The sequence below is a fragment of the Phocoena phocoena genome, chromosome 20 (assembly GCF_963924675.1).
Source record: "Phocoena phocoena chromosome 20, mPhoPho1.1, whole genome shotgun sequence".
NCBI lineage: Eukaryota > Metazoa > Chordata > Mammalia > Artiodactyla > Phocoenidae > Phocoena > Phocoena phocoena.
The window spans coordinates 14,383,145-14,394,383 of record NC_089238.1 but is presented as its reverse complement, the minus strand read 5'-3'; the positions used below and the strand labels follow the sequence as shown (position 1 = coordinate 14,394,383).

The 11,239-nt window shown below is 39.9% G+C and overlaps 1 pseudogene; it reads left to right on the top strand.

Moving 5' to 3' along the window:
- Positions 1–3,518: 3,518 nt before the first annotated feature.
- LOC136141280 (small ubiquitin-related modifier 2-like) lies at positions 3,519–3,799 on the top strand (annotated as a pseudogene).
- Positions 3,800–11,239: the final 7,440 nt, after the last annotated feature.

Sequence of the window (11,239 nt, the reverse complement as noted above, 5' to 3'; positions counted from 1 at the left end):
GCCACTTGGTGCTGAGAAGAATGTGAAAAGGTCCGCAGTTTTCCTGCCCCGGACTACATTTCCCAGAGGCCGTCTCGGCCCAAATCTATTTTCTGCGAAAAGTCGCCTCCTCCTTACAGTTGTCTGGATCTTTGGGTTCTAGGCGTTACGGTATCTGGTCCGTGAGGGAAGCACCGCTGAGTCGGTTTCGTTCCGTCTGGTCCCGGCTCCACCTGGGACTGGACTTCAGTGGGGTGAAAGTGGGGCAAGGTCTGGGCACCTTGGAGAGACGAGATGGGCCAGCCTGAGCCTCAAGCTCCTGGAGGCAGTCAGAAAAGGGAGGAGTAAAAAAAAAGAAAGAAAAGGGAGGAGCACCGTTGCGTGATCGGGTGTGGGAGCTTTTAGAGGTGGAATTTGTGGTAGGGAGTCTACGGGGTCGAGGGACTCTGAGGTCCAGTGACTTTAGGGTCGTTCTAGTTTGCGACCATTTGTGTGACCATGGTCTCGTCGTCTGTTCTAGTGACCTCTTGATTCTGACTCTGCAGTTTTTCAGAGACAATGTGCTCTGTCCGTTCTTTGTGTTTCTGCTTTTCTGACGAGCACCTGTTACAATATTGAAATTTACATGGTTAGGTCAATACATGAGTCACCAAAATATTAAATGGAAAAAAATTATAGAGATTCGTGATTGTGTATTACTGGAAACACCTACGCTTTTTTTTTTTTTTTTTACACTGTGTTACTCCATATTCCATGTGTGTTATATGGACAGAAGTGATACAGGTAATCTAGAAAGATGTTGTTGTAGAAGGCAAAGACACTGAGCCATCAAATGAAAGGTCATGTCAATAATTCAAAGTAGCCTCGCCATCAGGAGTGAAAAGTGTAAGTTGAAAAGTAGACAAGTAACCAGGTGCAAAAACCTAAGAATCCAGCAACCCGGACTATATGTCACTCTTGCCCTAAAGACCCGATTTCTTTTTTCAACATTTCATATGAGTTCCACTCTGATTTAAGAACTTAAAAACAATGGACAGGGCTTCCCTGGTGGTGCAGTGGTTGAGAGTCCGCCTGCCGATGCAGAGGACACGGGTTCGTGCCCCGGTCCGGGAAGATCCCACATGCCGTAGAGTGGCTGGGCCCGTGAGCCATGGCTGCTGAGCCTGCGCGTCCGGAGCCTGTGCTCCGCAACGGGAGAGGCCATAACAGTGAAAGGCCCGCATACCGCAAAAACAAGACTCACCGCAATAATTTTGCAGTAGAGACCAAAATGGAGAAAATATCCAAGAAAACACTATTGTGTGCTTTTGTGCAATAGTATGTTGGCAAAGAGAACAGAATACAGTAGACTACAGCATGCTAAATATCAGGAACTTGTAGTCGTGAAGCTACACAAAGCCTAAGGAACTATGTTATCTCTAGGAAGCAGAATAAGATAGTCTTCCTTTCACAGCCTTCCTTTCACCAGATGATAATGGGCACTGTTTCCGAAAAGTGTGAATTTCTTTCTGGGAAGGGAAAAGAGGCTCCCAAACACTGCAGAGAGAGAACATGTCCTCTAAATAAGTTTTGCTTATTTGTCTCATGTGTCTTTACCAACAGTACATTTTTCTGTCAACTGTAAGAATTATTTTTTGCTAATTATTTTGTTAAAAGATGAGAACAGAGTTGGTTCTATGTCCATTCAGCTTCCTGATTTCATTTTTTATACTTGTAGATTTGTCTATTTCTCCTTTTATTTCTGTTAAGCTTTGCTTTATATATTTTAAAGCTCTCTTGTTGGATGATACATATTTAGAGTTGTAATAGCTTCCTGTTGGTTGATCCAATAGGAAATTATGGAATCTACCCTTTATAATATCACTTTTTGTCTTAGTTTTGATATTACTGTAGCTCAGCATCCTTCTTTTGGCTAGTGCATTATCTTTTTCTACCCTTTTGCTTTTAACCGTTCTGTTTTATTTTTAAAGTATGTCTCATTAAACAATATTATTTTAAAAATAATGACAATCTTACTCTGACATATTTAGTGAATTTACATTTAATGTATTTGGGTTTTGGTCTACTACCTTAGAATTTGTTTTCTTTTTGGCCTAGCTTTTTAAAAATTTTTAACTTTTTATTTTGAAGTAATTCTTGATTCTCATGCAGTTGTAAGAAATAATTCAGGGAAATCCCATATACCCAGTATCCAGTTTCCCCCAGTGGTAACATCTTGCAATATTATACACTGTATCACAACCTTCACATTGATACTTTCAAGTTATTTCCATCATCACAAGAATACTTCATGTTGTCCTTTTACAGCCATACCCACTTCCCTGCTTCTCTTAACCCCCTCCTTAAGACCTGGCAACCCTAATCTGTTCTCCATTTCTATAATTTTATCCCTTCAAGAATGTTATGTAAATGGAATTATAAAGTATGTAATTGGACTATTGACTTTTTCACTCAGCATAATCCCCTGCAGATTCATAAGTGTTTTTACATGTGTAAGTAATTCATTCCTTTTTATTGCTGAGTAGAAGTCCATGTGGATATGCCACAGTTTGTTTAGCCATTCATTCATTGAAGGACATATGGGTTGTTTCCAACTTTTGGCTGTTATAACTAAAGCTGCTATATACATTCATGTACAATTTTTTCGTGTGTGTGAAAACAAATTTTCATTTCAAACACCAAGGAGAGTTTTAGAAGGAATTTGTCCATTTATTTATTTTTTTAATCTATCTGGAATTTTCACTGAGATTGTATTGAGTATATAGATCAATTGGGGAGAACTGACATCTTTAAAATGGTGACTCTCATAACCATAAGACACAACATGAGCACAATATATATCTTCTTTAATTCCTCTAAGCAATATTTTATATTTTTTAATGAAATATTTTGTCAGATTTACCCCTAGGTATTACAGAGTTTTTGATGCATTGTAAATGGTATTTTAGAAAATCCGATTTCCAACTGTTCATTGCTGGTATATAAGAAATATAATTGATTTCTGTATCTTGTAGCCTGATACCTTGCTTAAGTCACTTAGTATTTCTACAAGAGTTTGGAGGTTCCACTGGATTTTCTACATAGATGATCATGTCATCTGTGAGAAAAGACAGTGATATCTATTCCTATTGCAATCGGCAGATATAGTATGGACCCGCCCACCCACCCAAAATATGGTTGGGATGTTGAGACTGATGACGCCACACACACACCAAGAGGGTATGAAAAGTTTTATTACTCACACAATGAAGCTTTCTAGGAAAAGCAAGGCAGGTATCCCAAGAAAGTCTGCAAGTTGTTTGCAAAAGCAAGGAAAGGAAATTGGCGTGGAGCGTTTATGGCAGAGGCTTGTGTGGTTTAAATCTCCCGCTAGTGTCAAAAAAGAGAGGAGCTGAGCTTGCCCAGATTGGGGGCACAAGAGAAATAAGGAGTGAAGCTCAAAGCTGTAAGCAGCTTCTTCTGCTGTTCCTGGTGCTGCTTGTGTGCGTGTTTGGTGTGGATCTGGTGAAACAGCAGCTGAGGAGACTCCGGAGATCACCATGGCTGACAAAAAGACCAAGGAAGGACTGAGTACAATGATCACATTAATTTGAAGGTGGCAAGGCAGGATGGTTCTGTGGTGCACTTTAAGATTAAGAGGCATACACCACTTAGTAAACTAATGAAAGTCTATTGTGAATGACACGGTTTGTCAATGAGGCAGATCAGATTCCGATTTGACTGGCAGCCAATCAATGAAACAGACTCACCTACACAGCTGGAAATGGAAGATGAAGATACAAATGATGTGTTCCAGCAACAGACGGGAGGTGTCTACTAAAAAAGGATCCTGCTACTTTACTCCAGAACTCTTTTCTACAGACCAAAAGGACATTCTCGATTAGAAAAATGCAATTTGGTTCCACTACATCCTAACTATTACAGTACGGTTTTCTCTAGTCTTTCATTTTCCTCTTCCCCATTCCTTTATTGTACGTAAAGTAACTGGTGTATGCAGAAGCATATTGCTTTCCTAAAAAATAAATTATGGCCAATGGTATGTTTTGATTGACATCAAATGAAAATGGGTTGGGGGAAAATACTAGTTCTGTGAAAATGTTGCCTTTCCATTAGTGGTATGCTTGATCACCTCTTATCTTTATATGCCAGTAAGTTATTTTGCTCTCGCTATTTAACAAAAAAAAAGGAATATAAAAAATCCTTGCAGGGCTTCCCTGGTGGCGCAGTGGTTGAGAGTCCGCCTGCCGATGCAGGGGACACGGGTTCGTGCCCCGGTCCAGGAAGATCCCACATGCCGCGGAGCGGCTGGGCCCGTGAGCCATGGCCGCTGAGCCTGCGTGTCCGGAGCCTGTGCTCCGCAACGGGAGAGGCCACAATGGTGAGAGGCCCGCGTACCGCAAAAAAAAAAAAAAAAAAAAAAAAAAAATCCTTGCATACCTTGTTCAGCTGGAGAATGTTAATGTTTTTCATTTATCATTGTTAAACCAAGGACAATTTTATGACTTTTTTCTATGCAGATGTCACAAGTAAGGTAGTCTCTTTAAGTAGGGATAAATTACTCTAAAAGAACTAAATCCTGGGCTTCCCTGGTGGCGCAGTGGCTGAGAGTCCGCCTGCTGATGCAGGGGACACGGGTTTGTGCCCCAGTCCGGGAAGATCCCACATGCCGCCGAGCGGCTGGGCCCGTGAGCCATGGCCACTGAGCCTGCGCGTCTGGAGCCTGTGCTCCACAACGGGAGAGGACACAACAGTGAGAGGACCGCGTACCGCAAAAAAAAAAAAAAAAAAAAGAACTAAATCCTAAAATAGTATAAATACACTTATTTACAAAACAGAAATAGAGTCACAGATGTAGAAAACAAACTTATGACCACCAAGGGGGAAGGGGGAGGTAGGATAAATTGGGAGATTGGGATTGGTATGAACACACTACTATATATAAAATAGATAACAAATGAGGAGCTACTGTATAGCACAAGGAACTCTACTCAATACTCTGTAATGACCTATATGGGGAAAGAGTCTAAAAAAGAGTGGATATACGTATAACTGATTCACTTTGCTGTACAGCAGGAACTAATACGACATCATAATTCAACTATACTCCAATTAAAAATTAATTTTTAAAAAATAAGGAAATCCTAGATAGTTGTCCTTTCAAGACAAGCACTTGTTGTTTAAATAAACTTCTTGGTTTGGTTTTCTTTTTTAAAGCTATAAGCAGGCAAACATCAAAAAATGAAATTAGGCTCTTCATCACACTATCAAATCTGTATGCTGTTTATTTCTTTTTCTTTCCTGGTTTCTCTGGCTAAAACCTTCTATAAAAGATTGAACAGAAGTGGAGACAGTGAATATCTTTGCCAAGATCTTACTTCGAAGGAAAGCATTCAGTTTTGTACTATTAAGTGAAATGGTAGCTGGAGATTTTTCGTAGATGGCCTTCACTGAGTTGAAGCTTTTTTTCTTTTTCTGCTAAGTGTATTTATCAAAAATGGATGTTGAATTTTGTCAAATGCTCTTTCTGCATCTGAGATGGCAATACTGTATTTTCTTTCTCTTTTAGTTTGTTAATATGTTGAATTACACTGGACTTCAAATCTTAAACCAATCTTATATTCTGGGGATAAACACCACTTGGCCATTGTTGCATTATCATTTTTATATATTGTTGGATTCAGTTTGCTAAAATTTTATTAAGAACTTTTTGCAAATAGGTTCATGAGGAATATTAATCTGTAGGTTTTGTGGGGGCAGGGGAGGTGGGGTAATTTTGTCTAGTTAACTCATAGAATGAATTGGGAAGAATTTCCTTCCTTTCAATATTCTGGAAGTGTTTGTATAAAATTGTTATTATTTATTCTTTAAATGCTTAAGAGAATTTTAAATGTTTAATAAAAATTAAAATTAAATAGAAATGTTTCACAGAATTTACCAGTGAAGCCATCTGGACTTGGCTTTTTTTGTAGGAAGGGTTTTTTTTTTAAGATTTATTATTTATTTGTTTATTTTATTTATTTATGGCTGGGCTGGGTCTCAGTTGCAGCATGCGGGCTCTTCGTTGTGGTGCACGGGCTTCTCTCTAGCTGTGGCATGGGGGTTTTCTCTTTAGTTGTGGCGCGCAGGTTCCAGGGTGCGTGGGTTCTGTAGTTTGCGGCCTGTGGGCTCCAGTTGAGGTGCGCGAGTTCGGTAGTTTTGGCACACGGGCTTAGTTGCCCTGCGGCATGTGGGATCTTAGTTCCCTGACCAGGGATCGAACCCGCATCCCCTGCATTGTAAGGCAGTTTCTTTACCACTGGACCACCAGGGAAGTCCCTGTAGGAAGGTTTTTAATTCCAAATTCAATTTATATTACAGATATAGGGCTATTCAGGTTAATTATTTATTCTTTAGTAAGGTTTGATAGTTTGTGTCTGTCAAGAAATCTTTCTATTTCACCTAAGTTGTTTAATATATTGGATTAAAGTTTCTATGCTGTACTTTGTCGTCCTTTTAACATTTGTAGAATCTGTAGTGATGTCACTTCTCTCATTCCTGATATATCTCCATTTCTTTCCTGACCAGTCTTGCTACAGTTTTATCATTTTTATTAATCTCAAATAACTAACTTTTGGTTCCATTGATTTTTCTTTATTTTTCTGTTTTCTATTTCATTGATTTCTGCTCTGATATTTATTATTTCCTTTGCTTTGCTTACATTGTGTTTAATTTGCTCTTCTTTTTCTGGTTTCTTAAAGTGGAAGATGAAGTCATTGATTTGAGACCTTTGTTTTTTGTTAATATAGACATCTAGTTTCTAGAAATTTCCCCTTGAACACAGTTTCAGTGGCATCTCATAATTGCTATGTAATATGTTTTCATTTTCTTTCAGTTCAACATACTTTCTAACTTCCTTTTTGATTTCTTTTTTAATCCATGTGTTATTTAGACATGTGTACATTTCCAAATACAATATTCAATAATTATCCAGATGTCTTTTAGTTACTGATTTCTAATTTAATTCCATTGTGGAAAAAGGCTTGTTTTGTGGCCCAGAATATGTTTTATTTTTGTAAATGTTCCATGTGCACTTGAAAAAAATTAGTATTTTTTGCTGTTGTTGGTTGTAGTGCTCTGCAAATATCAATTAGTTCAAATGATAGTGTTTTTCAAATCTTCTGTTTTAACTGATTTTCTGTCTACTTGTTCTAGCAATTACTGAGAGTATTACTGGACTCTGACTTGTAATAGTGGATTTATCTCTTTCTCCTTCCAGTTTTACCAGTTTTTGTTTCATGTATTTTGATGCTATTATTAGGTGCATGAACATTTACAATTGTTATTCTCTATTGATGAACTGACCACTTTATTATTATAAAATGATCTTCTTTATCTCTGTAATATTTTTTGCTCTGACACCTGCTTTGTAGATATTTATATCCACTCCAGCTTTCTTTTTTTGTTGTTGTTTTTTGCAGTACGCGGGCCTCTCACTGTTGTGGCCTCTCCCGTTGCGGAGCACAGGCTCCGTACGCACAGGCTCAGCGGCCATGGCTCACGGGCCCAGCCGCTCCGCGGCATGTGGGATCTTCCCGGACCGGGGCACGAACCCGTGTCCCCTGCATCGGCAGGCGGACTCTCAACCACTGCGCCACCAGGGAAGCCCCATCCAGCTTTCTTTTTTTTAACAGCTTTATTGAGATGTAATTTACATACCATATAATTCAGCCGTTTAAAGTGTATGTAATTCAATGATTTTTGGTATACTACATGATTACATTTTTATATTATTGTAAAATACATAACATAAAATTTGCCATTTTAACAATTTTTAAGTGTACAATTCAGTGGCATTAAGTAGATTCAAAATGTTGTGCAATCATCGCCACTATCTATTTCCAAAACTTTTCATCAACCCAAACAGAAACTTTGTAACCACTAAGCAATAATTCCTAATTCCTCCCTCCCTGCAGTAACCTTTAATCTATTTTCTTTCTCTATGGATTTGCCTAATCCAAATATTTCATATAAGCAGAATTATACAATATTTGTCCTTTTGCATATGAGTTATTTCACTTTGCATAAAAATTTCAAGCTTCATCCATGTTGTATGTGTCAGAACTTTATTCCTTTTTGTGGCTGAAAAATATTCCATTGTATGTGTATAGTACACTTTGTTTATCCATTCATGTTTTTTCCACCTTTTGTCTATTTTGAATAACGCTTCAATAAACATTGGAATACAAGTATCTGTTCAAGTCCCTGCTTTCAGTTCCTTTGGATATATACCTAGGAGCATAATTGCTGGGTCACATGTTAATTCTATGCTAAACTTTTTGAGGAATTGCCAAACTATACCATCTTATATTTTCACCATCATTGTACAAGGGTTACAAGTTATGCACATCCTCACTAACATGTGCTATTTTCAGTTATTTTGAAAATACCCATCCTAGTAGGTATAAAGTGGTATCTCATAGCTTTATTTGCATTTCCCTAATTACTAATGATGTTTAGTCTTTTTATGTGTTTATTGGCCATTTATATATCTTCTTTGCAGAAATATATATTCACGTCTTTGCTCACTTTTTGAATTGGGTTGTCCTTTTGTTGTTGAGCTTTAGGAGTTCTTTATATATTCTGGGTATTAAACCCTTATCAGATATATGATTTACAAGTATTTTCACCATTCTGTGGGATGTCTTTTCACCTTCTTGATGATGTCATTTGATGCACAAAAGTTTTTAATTTTGATGAAGTCCAATTTATCTATTTTTCCTTCAGCTTCTTGTGCTATAGGTGTCATATCTAAGAACCCACTGCTAAATCCAAGGTCATTCCAGCTTTCTTTACACAGCATTAGCATGGTATATCTTTTTCCATCCTTGTACTTTTAACCTATTGGTATATATTTAAAGTGAATTTCTCATAGGCAGCATATGGTTGAGTTGTGCTTTTTTTATCCGATCTGATACTTAGTCCCTCTTAATTGGGATGTTCAGATCATTTATATTTAATCTGATTATTGATATAAACCTTCTATCTTTCTATTTGTTTCCCACCTGTAATTTGTTCCCTTCTCCTCTTTCTGACTTCTTTTGGATTAACTGAGTAATTTTTATGACTCCATTTTATCTCCCTTGTTGGATAATTAGCAATAACTCTGTTTTGTTAGTTAAGTGGTTGCTTTAGGGCTTAGCATGTACATCTTTCACTTAACACAGTGTCCATTCAAGTGATATTATATTACTTCCCATAGAATATTGGAAACTTTACATTAGTTTATTTCCATGCATTTCTCTTCTCCTGGCATTTGTGCTATTGTTGTCATACAATTTGCTTCTATATTTGTTAACATATATATTAATAATATAGATACCCTTAACTACATTGTTTTTATTCTTGCTTAAACAGTAATTTGTATTTTGTCAATAATTAAATAATAAGAAAATAGTATTATGTGTTAACCCTGTAGTTACCATCTCTGGTGCTCTTCACTCCTTTGTGTAGATCCAGATATCTGTTTGTTATCCAAATACACATATAATAGGTCTCTTGAATTTCCCCTTCCACTCACTAATATTTTATTCATCATTTTTTAAAGCTTATTTTCTCTGTGTCTATCCCAGCACCTCACATAGCATCTGGCACACAGTAGGTGCTTTCTAATCGGATACCACAGGGCAGAATTCTTCACACAAACCTACATCCATTAGTATAATCCTCACGGTCTGCCGTACACACTATCATACCACAGTCCTACTCCATTCTCCACCAGTCAGTCACTTTCTATCATAGCACATTCTCACACTTAACATCACAAATGTCACACACAATCACACACATGGTCACAGAAATGCACCATGCTCACTCCAACACACAGAGTTTTGCATAGTTACTCTCACAGAAACACAAAATGACAGAATCACAGGGTGGTGCACTAACTCACAAAATCAGTCAGGTGACAGAAACTTAAATAAAAACTTAAAATATAATCACTGTTGTTCTAAGGGGGTATAGAGTCAGGTTAAGGAGCCGTGAAGTGTCGGGGGAGAAGTGTAATCAGGGAAGCCCTCTTGGAAATGTGACATTTGTATCCGAACGTAGGGAACTTTGAAGATACCCGATATAGGAGCCACTTTAGGAAGAGGGGACACAGTCACATCCACCGTCACTAAATCACAAACACAGGAACCATATGCACAAGATGACACTCTCTACCCTGACCCCTCCCCTCCTGCCTTCAAGGTAAACCATTCCCTGAGAAAGAACGCCCTAGGGAAGGCGGGACTGGGTGGAAGCATAATGCACCTGCGCACTCCACTCCCAACTGCCCACCACACACCACACACTTTTTTCAGGTCCCCAGCTCAAAGAGAGGGACTCACTCTTCACGCACTTTGTGTAGACGCGAGCGCACTAGCGCGCGCCCACACACCACCCGGCCCCCTGCGACTAGCCCAAGGCTTGTAATTCTCTGCTGCGTTGCTTAGGGAAGTGAACCGAAACCCTGTGCCTGCGCACTTCAATCCCAGACCGTCTAGTGTGACGCTCGGCCAGTCTCTGTGGCAGAGAGGCTCGGAGCTGAGAGGAATCATCGGGACTTCCAGGCTCCTTCTGCAAGGCCAGGGAGAGGTCAGCGTGGCAAGAGCCGGGGCACAGGGGTCGGTGTTACGAACCCCCAGAGGAGCTGAGCTGTGGCAGTTGAACCCCCGGGTGCCGAGCCTTTTTCTGGTCAGGACTACATTTCCCAGTGGCCCCCGCGAGCACTGGGCCCGCTGCGCCTTTGTGTCCTCCGGAGGCCCGGTCGCTTCTTTCCGGACCCACGGAGGCTGGGTTCCCTCAGAGTCAGGGCAGGAGGTGGGCCCGAGAGGAGGTTACCCGAGTTTTCCGGGCTTGAACCTGGTTTTCCGGCACTTCGGTTCTGCAGGTAGGAAGTGGGTTGAGGAGCGGCCTTGTGGGTCACCCTGACGCCGGTCCCCGGGCCTTCTGTGTGACTCTTCGTGTGAGACGGGGTTGAGACCTTACGGTGCGTGAGCCTGCCACCCAATGTGCCTGTACACATCGTATCTGTGTGACTCTGGGTGCGAGTGAGTCGATGGTTGGTGCCACAGAGGGGAGACTGTGAGTGGGGGCGGGAGGATACTCTCTGTCTCCCGTTGTTCCTGTATCCTCGGCTTCTTTGTGACTGGAGTGTGAGATCACCGGTTGTGATACCCTAGTATTTGAGGCTGGGGGCTATGGGAGAGGGTGACGGTGTGAAACTGCCCGTACCCGTGGC